This window comes from Pleurodeles waltl, chromosome 6 (assembly GCF_031143425.1).
Source record: "Pleurodeles waltl isolate 20211129_DDA chromosome 6, aPleWal1.hap1.20221129, whole genome shotgun sequence".
In the NCBI taxonomy this organism is placed as follows: Eukaryota; Metazoa; Chordata; class Amphibia; order Caudata; family Salamandridae; genus Pleurodeles; species Pleurodeles waltl.
Genome location: NC_090445.1, coordinates 1,711,488,748 through 1,711,507,121, shown reverse-complemented (window position 1 = coordinate 1,711,507,121; position 18,374 = coordinate 1,711,488,748).

Here is an 18,374-nt window from a genome sequence, read left to right as displayed (position 1 = left end):
TTCCAGGAGATCCCTATGGGCTGCAGCATTTCTTTTGCCACCCATAGGGAGCTCTGACAATTCTTACACAGGCCTGCCATTGCAGCCTGAGTGAAATAACGACCACGTTATTTCACAACCATTTACCACTGCACTTAAGTAACTTATAAGTCACCTATATGTCTAACCTTCACCTGGTGAAGGTTGGGTGCTAAGTTACTTAGTGCGTGGGCACCCTGGCACTAGCCAAGGTGCCCCCACATCGTTCAGGGCAAATTCCCCAGACTTTGTGAGTGCGGGACATCATTTCACGAGTGCACTATACATAGGTCACTACCTATGTATAGCGTCACAATGGTAACTCCGAACATGGCCATGTAACATGTCTAAGATCATGGAATTGTCACAACAATGCCATTCTGGCATTGGGGAGACAATTCCATGATCCCCTGAGTCTCTAGCACAGACCCGGGTACTGCCAAACTGCCTTTCCCGGGGTTTCACTGAAGCTGCTGCTGCTGCCGACCCCTCAGACAGGTTTCTGCCCTCCTGGGGTCCAGCCAGGCTTGGCCCAGGAAGGCAGAACAAAGGACTTCCTCAGAGAGAGGGTGTTACACCCTCTCCCTTTGGAAAAAGGTGTCAGGGCTGGGGAGGAGTAGCCTCTCCCAGCCTCTGGAAATGCTTTGATGGGCATAAAGGGTGCCCATCTCTGCATAAGCCAGTCTACACCGGTTCAGGGATCCCCCAGCCCTGCTCTGGTGCGAAACTGGACAAAGGAAAGGGGAGTGACCACTCCCCTGACCTGCACCTCCCAGGGGAGGTGCCTAGAGCTCCTCCAGTGTGCTCCAGACCTCTGCCATCTTGGAAACAGAGGTGTTGCTGGCACACTGGACTGCTCTGAGTGGCCAGTGCCATCAGGTGATGTCAGAGACTCCTTCTGATAGGCTCTTACCTGTGTTACTAGCCTATCCTCCTTCCTAGGTAGCCAAACCTCCTTTTCTGGCTATTTAGGGTCTCTGCTTTGGGGAATTCTTCAGATACCGAATGCAAGAGCTCATCAGAGTTCCTCTGCACTTCTCTCTTCACCTTCTGCCAAAGGATCGACCGCTGACTGCTCAGGACGCCTGCAAAACAGCAACAAAGTAGCAAAGATGACTACTGCAACCTTGTATCGCTTCATCCCGCTGGCTTTCTCGCCTGTTTCCTGGTGGTGCATGCTCTGGGGGTAACCTGCCTCCTTCTTGCACCAGGAGCTCTGAAGAAATCTCCCGTGGGACGACGGAATCTTCCCCCTGCAACTGCAGGCAACAAAAGACTGCATCACTGGTCCTCTGGGTCCCCTCTCAGCACGACGAGCGTGGTCCCTGGAACTCAGCAACTCTGTCCAAGTGATTCCCACAGTCCAGTGACTCTTCAGTCCAAGTTTGGTGGAGGTAAGTCCTTGCCTCCCACGCTAGACTGCATTGCTGGGTACTGCATGATTTGCATCTGCTCCGGCTCCTGTGCACTCTTCCAGGATTTCCTTCGTGCACAGCCAAGCCTGGGTCCCCGACACTCTAACCTGCAGTGCACAACCTGCTGAGTTGTCCTCCGGCGTCGTGGAACTCCCTTTTCTGACTTCGGGTGGACTCTGGTTCACTCCTCTTCTAAGTGCCTGCTCTGGTTCTTCTGCGGGTGCTGCCTGCTTCTGTGAGGGCTCCCTGACTTGCTGGGCACCCCCTCTGTCTCCTCATCCAGTGGCGATATCCTGGTCCCTCCTGTGCTACAGCCGCATCCAAAAACCCTAACCGTGAACCTTGCAGCTAGCAAGGCTTGTTTGCAATCTTTCTGCGTGGGAACACCTCTGCAAGCTTCTTCACGACGTGGGACATCCATCCTCCAAAGAGGAAGTTCCTAGTCCTCTTCTTTCCTGCAGAACTCCAAGCTTCTTCCAACAGGTGGCAGCTTCCTTGCACCCTCAGCTGGCATTTCCTGGGCTCCTGCCCACTCTCGACACTATCACGACTATTGGACTTGGTCCCCTTGTCTTACATGTACTCAGGTCCGGAAATCCACTGTAGTTGCATTGCTGGTGTTTGTTCTTCCTTGCAGAATCCCCCTATCATGACTTCTGTGCTCTCTGGGGTAGTAGATGCAATTTACACCTACCTTTCGGGGTCTTGGGGTGGGCTATTTTTCTAACCCTCACTGTTTTCTTACAGTCCCAGCAACCCTCTACAAGCTCACATAGGTTTGGGGTCCATTTGTGGTTCGCATTCCACTTTTGGAGTATATGGTTTGTGTTGCCCCTATACCTATGTGCTCCTATTGCAATCTATTGTAATTCTACACTGTTTGCATTACTTTTCTTGCTTTTACTTACCTAATTTTGGTTTGTGTATATATATCTTGTGTATATAACTTATTCTCATACTTAGGGTACTCACTGAGATACTTTTGGCATATTGTCATAAAAATAAAGTACCTTTATTTTTAGTATATCTGTGTATTGTGTTTTCTTATGATATTGTGCATATGACACCAGTGGTACTGTAGGAGCTTCACTCGTCTCCTAGTTCAGCCTAAGCTGCTTTGCCATAGCTACCTTCTATCAGCCTAAGCTGCTAGAAACACCTCTTCTACACTAATAAGGGATAACTGGACCTGGCACAAGGTGTAAGTACCTCTGGTACCCACTACAAGCCAGGCCAGCCTCCTACAGGGGGTTACTGATGCGTGGACAGTTCAGTATGGAGGTGCACTGCTGCTTCTGTCTCAGTACTGGGACACCAGTGCAAACAGCCCTTGCAGGGGGGGTATCACAAGAGCTCCGTGGATGTGTCCACGGGGGGGTTAGTGATGTGAGGACAGTTCAGTACTGAGGTGCACCGCTGAAACCCCATGGACATATCATGTATGATACAAGCCCTGTAAGAGGGGCATTGTGAGAGCTCTGTGAGTGACTCTTTAATTGAGATGCCCCCAAAGTCTGTGGTGTTGACTCAATTTACCAGAACCACCGAACAATGTGTTTCAAAAATAACGTAAGTAAGTGAAACAAACAAGCTTTGCCTCATTCAAAAATGGGTGATTCCATTAACGTCGATTCACCAAAATGCGAGGGGTGGCAGAAGTGACATTGCACGCCCATCAAGCGCCCTTTGTCCTTTAATTTCACTCACACGTGTTTAAAGACACACACACACCCTCTCAGTAAACACACAAACAACCTGCTTTATGGCAGTGCGACTGGTGGCGCCGCACTGGGTGCTGACCTGGAGGGGGCTCTGTGTTTAGCAATAGTTACAATTTAAAAGCACCTGCTGCAGAGTCCATTGTGTGTCCAGCTTCCAGGCAGCAATAAAAATGACAAGATACCTCTTGTGATTAATGTTCCTGCTAGAGAGATGTTTTGGTGTAGTGGCAGCTTTGACTCGCTATAAAGCAGCACAGAGGGTTACTGTGCCTGCTGCAAACAACAGATCTGTATTTTATGTGGATTGCTGAGTGGATTAGTAAAGACCACGTTTAAACAAATTAAATGTACGTGAGAGGGGCTATGGGGAGATGAGAGACACTTTTGCTGCGTGGTAGTGAGGGAATATGAGGAGAAATTCCTGGGGGGTGTAGGGGGCAAAAAAAGATTGTGGCACCAGACGCCACCACTACTAGGGTGACCAGACATCCTGGATTTACCCGGACAGTCCCGGTTTTCAGGGGACTGTCCCGGTGTCTCGACGCTTTTGTACGTTTTACATAAATGTACCAGTTTTTGGGGCAAAGGTCAGTTCAACCTGTGAACGCTTCTGTTAATTTGGAATTAATGTCCCGTTTTTTGGCACTGACTTTGCCACCACTGAGTCCAGGGGTCGCAAAGACAGTGCCAGGGTCGCAAGGGGGAATGACGTCCATGCTGGATTTTTTATTCATTCTTTCGGTTTTTCCCTTTATGGTAGAATATCACACACCTGTAAAATATGGGAGCGCTGTGGAGTGAAGTAGCCCAGGCACGTGACGTCATGGGGTACTAATTAGCGCCCCCCCTGTGGGCGACCCCCCTTCTATTGCAATGCCCCCCCCCCCCTCGTCAGACAGCGCTGAGTAGAGCCCCCCTCCCCTCAGATGACTCACCTGCCCGGGCTGGCTGCAGCCAGAGCCCCCCCAGGAGCAGCAGCAGGAAGTGGGGGCCAGTCATAGCGAGGTGGGGGCAATGCTGGGACAGGGTGGCCTGGGGTGTTTAGTCCTTGAAATAAACTTCTGACATCTAAAGTCAGCCCAGCAGGACTCTATATACACGATGTCACACCAGTGGGGGGCGAGCACCAATCAGAAGACAGAGACCCCCCCGCCCTGCCCCTCAACCCCCCACCTCCCTCCCCCCGTTTCCTCTCCCTGACAGCTTGGAGACAGAAAGTGAAACTATAGCGGGATATGACGGTAGCAGGGCGTGGTAAACGAACACAAAAACAGAATATATATATATTTGATTTTCCTTTCTTTCTTGTTTTGCAGTTGTTATATAGCGCGAAGTCGACCCAGGCGTTGCAGCGCTTTACATGAGTACCAGTCACAAAAGGAATTATATATTTGTTCAGGCTTGGGGACATGCAGTTATGTGCCCAAGATGACAAGGTGTCCGGCCAGCGCCGAGAGCTGAGCCCTCTTCCCCAGTCGCACGGTCGGCTGCTCTAGTGGTTACACTACCACCGCCACCGCCGTGTATGAGTTGCATAGTTTACAATCCTCGGAGGGCTCAGGGACTGCCCCAGCCCCGCTGTCACTGCGCCAATCCACTCGCCCCTCCCTGCCAAGCCTGGCTTCTTGTAAATCAGCCCGTTTCCTCTCAGAGATGCGCCGTCCGCCCGCTGGAGGGCGCCAGAGCACCGCATGCGGGGACCGCTGGGCGCCTGCACTGTGCGGTGGATCCAGGACAGGCGCGGGGGCTTCCAAGGTGACCCCTGAGCGGGATACACACCACAGAGGGAGAACCCCGAGAGCCAAGGGAAAGGTTCACAGGCGGCTCAGCAAACAAGTTCATTGTCATCTTCTGACAACAGCGCCCGCGAGCAAAAAGTAAACTGAGAAAAGACGACTTGGCAAAATAAAATAAAGTTATCTTTAAAAAATAAAACTTGGCAGTTTTGTGCCATCTGGGCACGTTTTTGACACTCACAAGCCTCTGTTTGCGGGCACTCGAAGTTAAAAACAATAAATGGCACCTCGATCACGCCGGGAGCAGCGGGCGGGCACTCATTAAGTTGCATTAATTAGTGCCTGACCCCTGCGCCACACGAGTGATGTGAGACGTGCCTTGACGAATTACGAGTCTGTAAAAAAGACGCAAACCAACAGAGGGTGAGCGACAGGCGGGCTCCAAGCCCTGTACTGAACACAGGAGTCTCTTGCAAGCGAGACGCATGCGCTAACGCACGCACTCGCAGGCTCGACCCTAAACAGGGACGGCGAGAGAGGAAGGAAAAAGAGGAGGCGTGGAGCGTTTTTTGGTTTCCTCATAACTTTGACCCTGGCAGACAAATTTGAAACTTTCCAAAAATAAAAGTTCATCCACTTCTGCTCCTTCCTGGAAAGTTTTGGGGTGAACTGTCAAGCGGGACCCCCCCAAAAAAGGGGGTCCCAAAACGTAAAATCGCCACGCCTTTCACATAGACTTTAAGGCAGGTTTTAGCAAAAACTGCTGAACATAATTACACCAAATTTGGCAAGAAGCTATCTCTTGGTTTGCAGATTGTGCTTTTTGTGATTTAGTGTAAATCCGTTCTGTAACTTTTAATAAAATAAGGGTGAAAAATAATTATATAGTTTGTCATTTGGTCTTGCATGAGTCCTGTGAGCCTCTTGTGATAACTCAAAATAGAAAACAGAGCCATGTGATTGGTCGAGAGGCGCATTCTCTTGTGTACCTTCACGTTCTCGCAGAGCGATAGGCTCCCACGGGTCTCACAAGAGCAAGCACTCTGATTGGCTGGCTGTTGCAAATGGCGGTCATCACTGTTTACTGTGAAGAACTGGGGGTGTTGTTGAAATGAAGGGAAAAAGCCATATAAGGGGGGCGCAGGAAGGCATGCTGTCCCTTTAGATTTAGAGAAGAGGTGTCCAAGGTATAACTACTGTGAAGATTATAAATGTCTATTGTTTATAACTAATTTTTATGATCTCCCTGGACTCTTGCGGATTGTGAATAGTGAAAAGGAGTGTGTGAGTTTGTCAATACACTCTCCTGGTAGAAATGCATATTGAGCTTGTTACTGAGAGGAAGCGTGTAAGAGATAAGGCGCGGGATCGTGAAAAGTAGAAAGGGGCAGGTGAACGTTGAATATACTGTTGTGAACACACTTGGTACTGTAGGAAGGAGTATTACTGGAGATGGCGTATATCAGAGTCTAATATTTACGCCCATCGGCTCGGTAAGAGTTATGAGTAGAGTACGGTGCCACCCCACACCCCACAATGCACTCCCGTTATCAGAGAGAGGGGTGAAAGCAGGGAGGGCACTCTCTCTCCATCACAACGGCACACACCTGTCTTCTGAGACAGAGGTGTCAGCGGAGAAGTCAGTCCCTCGCAACAGACCCTACCTCGCACACCCTTCATCTGAAAGGGAGGTCTGAAAAGAGACGCCACTCCCTCTCCACACCCTAATGAGCACAGCTGTCATCTGAGAGAGAGGTCTGACAGGAGAGGCCAGTGCCTGCCCACACACTAACTACTACAGACACCTGTCATCTGAGAGAGAGGTCTGACAGGAGAGTCTAGTCCATCCACACACCCTACTACTCGCAGCTGTCATCCGAGAGAGAGGTCTGACCAGAGAGGCCACTCCCTGCCCACACACTAACTACTAAGGCACCTGTCATCTGAGAGAGAGGTCTGACAGGAGAGGCCAGTGCCTGCCCACACACTAACTACTACAGACACCTGTCATCTGAGAGAGAGGTCTGACAGGAGAGTCCAGTCCATCCACACACCCTACTACTCGCAGCTGTCAATCGAGAGAGAGGTCTGACCAGAGAGGCCACTCCCTGCCCACACACTAACTACTACAGACACCTGTCATCTGAGAGAGAGGTCTGACAGGAGAGGCCAGTGCCTGCCCACACACTAACTGCTACAGACACCTGTCATATGGGAGAGAGGTCTGACAGGAGAGGCCAGCCCATCCACACACTAACTACTACAGACTCCTATCATCTAAGAGAGAGGTCTGACAGGACAGGCCAGCCCATCCACACACTAACTACTACAGACACCTGTCATCTGAGAGAGAGGTCTGACAGGAGAGGCCAGTGCCTGCCCACACACTAACTACTACAGACACCTGTCATCTGAGAGAGAGGTCTGACAGGAGAGTCCAGTCCATCCACGCACCCTACTACTCGCAGCTGTCATCCGAGAGAGAGGTCTGACCAGAGAGGCCACTCCCTGCCCACACACTAACTACTACAGACACCTGTCATCTGAGAGAGAGGTCTGACAGGAGAGGCTAGTGCCTGCCCACACACTAACTACTACAGACACCTGTCATCTGAGAGAGAGGTCTGACAGGAGAGTCCAGTCCATCCACACACCCTACTACTCGCAGCTGTCATCCGAGAGAGAGGTCTGACCAGAGAGGCCACTCCCTGCTCACACATTAACTACTACAGACACCTGTCATCTGAGAGAGAGGTCTGACAGGAGAGGCCAGTGCCTGCCCACACACTAACTGCTACAGACACCTGTCATATGGGAGAGAGGTCTGACAGGAGAGGCCAGCCCATCCACACACTAACTACTACAGACTCCTATCATCTAAGAGAGAGGTCTGACAGGACAGGCCAGCCCATCCACACACTAACTACTACAGACACCTGTCATCTAAGAGAGCGGTCTGACAGGAGAGGCCAGTGCCTGCCCACACACTAACTACTACAGACACCTGTCACCTGAAAGAGAGGTCTGACCGGAGAGGCCATTCCATCAACACACTAACTACTACAGACACTTGTCATCTGAGAGAGAGGTCTGAAGGAGAGGTCAGTCCATCCACACACCCTACTACTCACAGCTGCCATCCGAGAGAGAGGTCTGACCAGAGAAGCCAGTCCTTGCCCACACACTAACTACTACAGACACCTGTCATCCTAAAGAGAGGTCTGACCGGAGAGGCCAGCCCATCCACACACTAACTACTACAGACACCTGTCGTCTAAGAGAGCAGTCTGACAAGAGAGGCCAGTCCTGCCCACACACTAACTGCTACAGACACCTGTCACCTGAGAGAGAGGCCAGTCCCTGGCCACAGACTAACTACTACAGACTCCTGTCATCTGAGAGAGAGGTCTGACAGGAGAGGCCAGTCCCTGCCCACACACTAACTGCTACAGACACCTGTCATCTGAGAGAGAGGTCTGACAGGAGAGGCCAGTCCCTCCACACACACTACTGCGCACAATGTAATCTGAGAAATGTGTGAAAACACAGGCCTGTCATTCCTCAGACACTACTACGCATACCTGGTAACCTAGACAGAGGACTGCAGGAAGATGCAGTCCCTCCCCACTCAATAATATGCACAGCTGTGATCTGAGAGAGAGGTCTGACAGGAGAGGTCAGTCCCTCCACACACTAACTACTACAGACACCTGTCATCTGAGAGAGCAGTCAGATAGGAGAGGCCAGTCCCTCCCCATGCACTACTGCACACACAGTCATCTGAGAAAGAGGCTTGAAAAGACAGGCCTGTCATTTCCCAAACACTACTACGCACACCTTTTAGCTAAGACAGAGTTCTGAAAGGAAAGGCCAGTCTATCCACGGACCCTAGTACGCACACCCGTCACCTGTCAGAGAGGTGTCAGCGGAGAGGCAAGTCTCTCCCCACACTGAACGGAGAGGGAAGTTCTTCCTCACACCCTATGATGCAACCGCTTATCCGAGAGAGGAGTGTAAGCGAAGAGGCCAGTCTCTCACCACACAATACTACACATGCTTCCCACACTGTGGAGGGGTGTTAGTGGAGAGGTTAGTCCCTCTCTGTATCCAACTACTTATACCTGACACCCCAGGGGTAGCTTTCAGCAGAGAGGTTAGACCTTCCACACACTCTACTGCATACACATGCGATCTTATAGAAAGGTCTCAGCGGAGAGGCCACTCCTATCACACACCCTACTGGGCAAATCTGTCGCTCGACAGAATCTTTCCACACAACCAACTATGTACACCTGTTTCGCAAGAGAGGGGTCTCTGCGGAGAGGCCAGTCCCTGCACACGCCCTGCACATGCCCTGCTATGTACAGCTGTCATTTGAAGGAAGCAGAGGGCAGCGCCTCACACACCAGTACGCACATCCATTATTCAAGAGAGGGGTCTCAGTGGAGAGGTGAGTGCTTCCCATATACTACTGTTTACCTACAATAGTGTTGCGATCCAGCAAGACTCTCGCAAGAGTAGACTGCAAGCTTCAGGGAGTGAGGCTTGCTGCCTGAGGCTTGTTCGAACCAGTGAGACACGCACGAGACCCACTTTTACCGATCCCGCCACAAGGTGTTTTATGATCCCTTGAGCCTTTTGTGAGACCTGAATGGAAAACTACTGAGCCTGCCACAAGGTGTTTTACGATCCCGCAAAAGGCTTGCAAGATCAAATGGGAAAGCAGAAAAAAAGGGCAAGGCTCAACTAATAGTTACTAATCTCATTACATGGAAACGCTGTGATGCGCATGGCTGCAGAACCAGAGATAGATCCATTTGTCCTTGGTGCTTAGGAGGAGAAGGAAATCGGTTTGAGTTGTGCTCAGCAGAAGTGAATTTATGTGGAGCTGAAAGAGACCGGTGTGATTATCTGTATTTAAAAAATAACTTCAAGTTTAGGTATTTAATAATACATTTTATAAACTTTGTTGGGAAGTGTCACTTAGTATACTAATGTTGGTAAACACATTCTACAACATATTTACTAAGTGAAACGCTGTTTGGGGAGGTATAGATGTCTTAATATAACTTTCTAGAGGTAGACCTTAGACCGTAGATAGTTGTGAGCAAGGGTGCCAGCGTGTGTTAAAAATGAAGAGTTCAAACTGAACACACTTGTAAGTAAAGAGAGCAGCGTTTGTTAAATTATAAAACAAAGAACTTAGGGGGTTATTACAACTTTGGAGGAGGTGTTAATCCGTCCCAAAAGTGATGGTAAAGTGACGGATATACCACCAGCGGTATTACGAGTCCATTATATCCTATGGAACTCGTAATACGGCTGGTGGTATATCCGTCACCTTTGGGACGGATTAACACCTCCTCCAAAGTTGGTTGTAATAACCCCCTTAATGATGCAAGCTCTATTGTTCTTATGAATCTCATTATATATATATATTTTAGCCCTAAGAGATGTTCGAGTGGTGATATTTCTAGAGTGAAACACTGTGGTGAGTTTTAGCAAAGGTGTGTTGAGATGAATGTGTTACTTTGTAAACTGTTGTGGGAGCAGAGTTCATGGCATTTTATAATTCTATTGCAGAATTATATAAATAGACTGGTTGAGGGTGTGTAATGTTTGAGGGGAAAGGAATAAGTTACTGGTGCACTAGATATACATTTTGATTGTGGGTGAAAAGTGTAGTGAAGCTTAGACCATGGGTACTTGCAAACATTTTTACAAGGGCCAAAGAGTTTAGTCTGTGATGTGCCCAGGGGCCGCATTGATGCCATGGCAGTGGCGGTTAGGTGGGGTGGCTCAGGAAATTGGTGGTAAGGTAGGTGTAGGAGAAGCGAAGGATATACATCTAGTGGCTGAAATGAACAATAGGAAATCCAGAAAACCTGGAATTAATCCTGGCTTCCCCACTTTTCCAAATTGTGTGATTCTAGGCAATTGTTTAATTTCACTTTCCCTCCTTTTTCTGCATTATCACATTTAAGAGGACCTCGAAATACATGACTTCATGGTGTGCGCTGCACAAAACCTGCTTCTGTGTTTGCTTTAATAAACTATAATGTTGGTAATTTATAATAAGAACCCAAGCCACCCATAAAGTGCACATAGAAAGTGACGTGCCTCTTTTATTTAATATTGGTGCTGTTCTCAGGGTAGGGGGAAGAATTAGGGGGTCATTACGACCCTGGCGGCCGGCGGTAAGGTGGCGGTAACACCGCCAACAGGCTGGCGGTGTTCCGCCAGCAATTATGACCGTGGCGGAATTGCTACGGCCATACTGCCGGCCCCTCCAATATCGCACCAGGATTCCACCTGGCGGTCATAATCCCATTAAAAGGCTGGCGGTAAGGGGACTTGGGGTGCCCCTGGGGGCCCCTGCACTGCCCATGCACTTGGCATGGGCAGTGCAGGGGCCCCCAGGCATAGCCCCGTCGCGCATTTCACTGCCCGAATTTCAGGCAGTGAAATGCGCGACGGGTGCTACTGCACCCGCTGCACATCAGCAGTGCCGCCGGCTCTATTACGAGCCAGCAGCAATGTTGATGTGACATTTCCGCTGGGCCAGCGGACGGTAACACTGTTACCGTCCGCTGGCCCAGCGGAATTGTCATAATAGGGAGCCAGGAATACCACCGGCAATGACGGTATTCTGTCTCCCGCGGCCTCAGTGGTCTTTTTACAAGACCGCCGAGGTCGTAATGACCCCCTTAATGTTTCCAAATTTAAGTTTCTAAATTTATGTTTGAAAACTACCACTTTTAAATGAATACTTCTCAATGCACTTGTTGGCCCTTTTTGCAGGGTCATCCTCAATCTTTTTTCCTCCTTCCTCCAAACTTTTCTGACCTGTTTTTGTTGGCTTTAGGACTCTGGGCACTTTACCATTGCTAACCAGTGCTAAAGTGCATATGCTTTCTGTGTAAAGTGTATTGGTGATTGGCTTTTCCATGGTTGGCATATTTGATTTACTGTAAGTCCCCAGTACAGTGCACTAGAGGTGCCCAGGGCCTGTAAATCAAATGCTACTAGTGGGCCTGCAGCAGTGGTTGTGCCACCCAAATAAGTAGCCCTGCAAACATGACTCAGACCTGCCACTGCAGTGTCTGCGTGTGCAGTTTTAATCTGCCAATTCGACTTGGCAAGTGTCCCCACTTGCAAGGCCCAAACCGTCCCTTTTCCTACATGTAAGGCACCCCTAAGGTAGGCCCAAGGTAGCACCAGGGGCAGGGTGCAGTGTATGTTTAAGGTAGGACATATACCAGTGTGTTTTATATGTCCTAACAGTGAAATACTGCCAAATTCGGTTTTCACTGTGCAAGGCCTATCCCAATCATAGGTTAACATGGGGGCTGCCTTTAAATATCCTTAAAGCGCAGATTCCCCTTGAGAGCAGATAAAAATATGGAGTTCAGGGTCTCTGTACTCACAATTTAAAATACATCTTTTATTGAAGTGTTTTTTTAAAATTGTCTGTTTGAAAATGCCACTTTTAGAAAGTATGCATTTTCTTGCTTAAACCACTCTGTGACTCTACCTGTTTGTGGATTGTCTGTCTGGGTCAGTTTGACAGTTGGGCTGTTTTGCACCTTTCTAGACAGTGACACAAAAGGGAGCGGGGTGTAGACTGCATATCCTGATGAGCCATCTGAGCTAGAGGGGAGGGAGGAGTGGTCACTTACACCTGAAAGGGCTGTGCCTGCCCTCACACAATGCAGTCTCCGACCTCCTGGTGAGTGTCTGGGGCTTGGCCAGGACAAGGAAGGATCTGTCAAACACTTGAGACTTTGCTTTGAAGTTTGCCAACTTCAAAGCCAGAAGGGGAATAAAAGGAAGACCCAAAACCCCAGACTTTTAGAATCTTTCTGGAATCAAGAGGAACCTCTGCAAAGGAGAAGAGCTGAAGAGCTGGAGGAGGAGTACTGTCCCTTTGCTGTGTTGCTTTGCTGGACTGGCCTGCAGTCGTACCTCTGCCTGAAAAGAGTGCAAAGGGTGAACTTTGCTGTGTGTCCTGCTTGAGAAAGTTCTCCTGGGGCTTGGAGTAGAGCTTGCCTCCTGTTGGAAGTCTCAGGGACACCAAAGACTTCACTTTCATCGACCTGCAGCACTGGGAACTGTGTGTTTTGTGCTCTTCAAGAGGGGAAACCACCGCAACACCGCCAACGACACCGCTGGCCTGCACTGTGATCTGCTAATGCCACACAGAGTTGTATTGCCCCGGTTCGCACCGCGACCCTGGTCTCACCGAAGCCATCATCGCACGACTTCACTGAGCCGCTGCTCGCACCGCGACCTGTGGGCCCGCACTCCGGCATCGCCTGCTCACAAGGCAGCCTGGGCATCCTTGTCTACGACGCTCCTGCTGACACCGGCGCTGCTGCCTGCATCGTGGCTTGTGGACACCGCCTGTGAGGTACACAAAGCACCGTCCCATCCCGTTCCGCAGCCCCTGTCCAAAGACACCAGCATCATCGACCCAAGTGTCGTCACCAGGCATCCTGCTTGCACCGTGACCTGTGGACACCGCTCGTAAGGGTCACAAAGCACCGTCCCATCCCGCACCGCTTGCTTGAGCTTACCGATGACAGCGCTTCAGCAACAACAACGCCACTGCCTGCACCATGACCTGTGGACACCGCACGTCGTACCGCCATGCTTCACACCACAGCCCTGGTCTCAGGACGCGCTGGACGGCATCACAAGCCGCTGCCTGCACCATGACCTGCATGTCGCATCGTCCAGCTTCACAACGCAGTCCCAACGCCATCCACACAGCGCACCTGACTTCATCAGCCCGGAGTTCGATCTGCAACGCACATGAACTTCAAGGGCCCGATGACTCCTGCACCGACCACGACGCCCTGTAAATCCAAGGTACGGTTTGCGCATCTTCCCGACACCGTAGCTGGCCTGCGATGCCACGGCCGGCCTGAACTGTTGGTTTTGTTGATCATGACACCATGATAGCCCCAGGTGGAGCTATCGACTTCAAGAAACTGTATTTGTGAGTACATCTTGCAGAATTCATTTTTTTTATTACTGTATGTTGGATTTAAATTGTATTTGCTCTTGTTTTATATAGATAAATATTGGATACTTTTCAAAAAGTGGTGTGGTGTCCTTTTGTAGTGTTTTCACTTATTACTGTGTGTTATGTGCAAATGCTTTACACATTGCTTCTGAGATAATCCTGAATAATCAAGCCAAGCTACCAAGGGGGGAGCAGGGGTTATCTAAGCGGGTATCTCCCGTATCCTGACTAGAGTGAGTGTCCATACTTGGACAGGGCCCAAACCGACTGCCAACTAGAGACCCCATTTCTAACAGCACTGATATAATAAACTATACTAAGGTGAAACTAAACATACTTTTTAAATTTTAAAGGGACTGTCAAAGTTTTACTCTTATGCTGCAACATGTCTTTGAAAATGAAGGCGTTTCTAAAGTGAAGCGCAGGAGTTCCTAGTTTCTTCCTTTCCTTAACACCAATTAAGTTTGTAATAAATTACTGTGTGTCTATTTAATATTTATATTGTTAGTGCCGAGTTGAGCACACAGCTGCCCAGTGCTCCGGTTGCCCAGGGGGCCGCATGTAAAGCTCAGACGGGCCGCATGAGGCCCGCGGGCCGTACTTTGAGTATCCATGGCTTAGACAATAGAGCGTTGTGTCACTGTTTTCAATTATTGAACAGTATGTCATTTTTATCCTTTTTATTTTGTGTTTTTTAGGAGGAAAGTGGAAACTTGTCTAAGAGGAAATAATGATCTGCTTACGTAAGCAGCAAAGAAGAGCCTTGACAAGACAAGCAGGATTATTGTGCTGTTCAGCAACAACTACCTCTTCAGGCAGAGTGTGTTCAGGTCGGAAGGATGTGGAGTCGCCTGAACAGTCGTCCACTTCAGCAGCACAAGCCAACTCCGCACGCGCTATGCTTTGTGAACTCTTTTTTACAAACTGTAATTTATAGATATGCTATGTTGCTGACACTCTTTTGTCACCTAGCCTGACGTGAAATAGCAGGAAACTGAAGATGCTTTGGCAGGCTAAGGTGGGAAAAAGACTGAAAAATCCAATAGGCAAATAAAGCAAAAAAGAGGGGAAACGTTAGCAACTGCTGATGATCGTCAGAGAAAAATGTTATATGTTAATAAAGATGTTTTATTTTATGTGTTTTATAGCTGTTGCTATAGTTTGTTAATATAGTTGTAGTTGTGTATTGTTGTTAAATTGTCTTATCATAATAAAATGTTTAAAGTTGCTTTTGATTGTTTCTTATAAATTACAATTTTATTATAGAATTGCAATATGTACCAAACTCTCAGTTCCATCTTCCATCTTGCTCTCTTGCTCTCCTGGACCCACATCAACGACGAGGATAACACCAAAACCATGAGCACCATCCACTTCGGCTCACCCTACGACCCGTGCCCCGTCTATGTCTTGAACAAAGCAAGCTCCATCATCCTCCCCCAACTCCGTTTGATCATCAACAGCTCCTTCGAGACCGCCACCTTCCCGGAAAGCTGGAAGCACGCCGAAGTCAACGTCCTGCTGAAGAAACCCAAAGCTGACCCAAGTGATCTCAAAAACTACCGTCCCATCTCACTCCTTCCCCCACCCCTTCCCGGCAAAGGTCAGCAAAAAGATCGTCAACAGACAACTGACCCACTTCCTTGAAGACAACAACACGCTGGACACTTCTCAATCTGGTTTTTGTAGCAACCCCATCACCGAGACCGCCCTCATCGCTGCAACTGGCGACATCAGGACCATGCTCAACAAAGGCGAAACTGCGGCCCTTATCCTCCTAGACCTCTCGGCTGCCTTCGACACCGTCTGCCACCACGCCCTTCGCACCCGTCTCCACGACACAGGGATCCACCACAATGCCCTGGACTGGATCACATCCTTCCTCTTTGGCAGAACCCATAGAGTCTGCCTCCCTCCCTTCCTATCTGAAGCCACCAAGACCATCTGCGACGTTCCCCAAAGATCCTCACTCAGCCCGACCCTTTTTAACATCTACATGGCACCGCGCACCAATATCATCCGATCCTACAACCTCAACATCATCTCCTATGACACGACACCCAGCTGATCCTCTCACTCACCAAAGACCCCGCCACCGCCAAAAACAACCTCCACAACGGATTAAAGGCCATCTCCAACTGGATGGTGAGCAGCTGCCTGAAACTGAACTCAGGCAAGACGGAGATCCTCATCCTCGGTTCCAACCTCTCTGCATGGGATGACTCCTGGTGGCTGGCCACCCTAGGAACTGCACCAACGCCCACGGACCACACACGCAACCAGCGCTCTACAAATGACTGATTGATTGATCTTCAGGGACTGTAAATATACTGCTGCATGTATATGTATCTATATGGTACTATGCTAATCTTTCATCTACAGAGACTTGTGATGAGACACCAATTCTTTTGCTACCCAGCTACGGTGACTTGTCGCATCACAGCGAGTTGTCAGGAGAGAGCCTAGTCCTTGTTCAGACTGTAGTATAGGGACCTCTGAGATGAGAGAGTAGTTTGGTACAGGGGCAGGTCATCTTCATATTCTACTACGCACTCCTACCAGATGCTGGAGATGTCATCGTGGAGAGGGCAGTTGTCTGCAGAAGTAAATATATATGTTTGTGACGCTGAAGAGAAGTTTAAGTGGAGAGGTATGTTCATGTGAACATCCTACTACGTACAGCTGTCTGCATTGGGCAACATCTGAAGGAAAGGCGAGTGTGTCCCCACATTCAAATATGGATGTCACTTCTCCAAGGCAGAGTGCTCACCAGAGAAGATACTCCAGTTTATTCTCGGTCACAGACATTCGTCAGTATGGAGGGAGGTATGTGCAGAGAGAGCGGTCTCTACCCACAGCCTGCTTTGCACATGTGACTCTGGGGAGATGTCTCAGCTGACAGGGCAGTGTGTTTCTATACCCTAGTCTCTATAGTTATTATGCAAGATAGATGTCTTAACAAAGAGGTAATTTCATCCTTACACCTCACCTGTACACCTGTCATCCTGGGGAGAGCTGTGGCAGAGAGGTTAGCCCCTTTTCACACACTCATGTGCACACCCACCATCCAAGACACAGGTCACAAGATGGAGGCAAGTCTGCCCCCCACTAATTTGCAGATACCATGCAAAGGAGATGTGTCAGGAAACAGGGCAGTCCCCCCCACAGCCCACCGTGCATACCTGTCCAAGACCTTCCAAGGCTTCGGAAAGTGGACTCAGGCCCAGGGCCCCTCATAGAGCCAGCCGTGTTCTGCAGAGAGTCTTGCCCTGATGACCATGAGTCATTCTTTTTTTTTTTCTTTAAGAAATATTTTTTTGAGGTTTTGCAAAGATAAACATAGGGGACACCAAAAGGTGCCCCAGTAAAACATTGTGTCGGCAAGACTACAGTTTTCCAGAACAGTTATATTGTTAATCAACACGAGTGAGAGCAGAATTACAATTAAGGGTAACACGATACTGAGGAGTCAGTGCCATCGTATACTTATTTGTGTGGCACAGCAATACCCTCATCCTCCAGGGCATACCATAGTAATCAATCCAGCTTCCCCGTATTTTCTGAAATTTGCATGGGCAGCCTCTGCTTTTATAAGTCACTCTCTCCGCTGCCACAATAAAGTCCATTCCTTTCCGCCTTCGTAGGTGCCTCAGGTGCACCCCATCACTTAGCAAGGTCACGTTTAGCAATCACCAGGCCCATGTTACACAGCATCAGTTTCATGCTTGGTACATCCACTTCATTGGGTATTCCCATGAAAACATAGCTACGGTCATTCGGGAGTTGCACCTCCAGAATGGTGCCAGCCTCCGAGAGCACATAGGGGGTTATTCTAACTTTGGAGGAGTGTTAATCCGTCCCAAAAGTGACGGTAAAGTGACGGATATACCACCAGCCGTATTACGAGTTCCATAGGATATAATGGACTCGTAATACGGCTGGTGGTAAATCCGTCACTTTTCCGTCACTTTTGGGACGGATTAACACCTCCTCCAAAGTTAGAATAACCCCCATAATGCCAGTAGGTTTGTAAGATTGGGCATGTCCAGAGTGTGTGAATGAAGACCCCCTGTTTGTACCCACAGCGTAAGCAGCGTGGTGAGGCTGCGTTTCCCAGTTTGTGAAGGTGAGCTCTGTCACAGTAGATCGATGTAGGATTCTGATGGAATAAGATGTAGTCCATCTCTAATAGCCACCTTTTCGGGGGAACATCAGCGCTGCTTCCCAGTCTAGGTCATCAAATGTACCGATGTCAGTCTCCCATATGCCTGTAGCGTTAGGAGGTTGTCAAACTTGTTGTTATTGATAGTCCTATAAGTTACTTTCTCTTGTATTTTCCCCAGACCTTGATTCATTCCTAAACAGATTTTTTTTAAAACAATTTCCTTTAATTTATTCTCAGTACTGAGACACCAGTGCAAATAGCCCTGGTAGAGGGGTGTCACGAGAGCTCTGT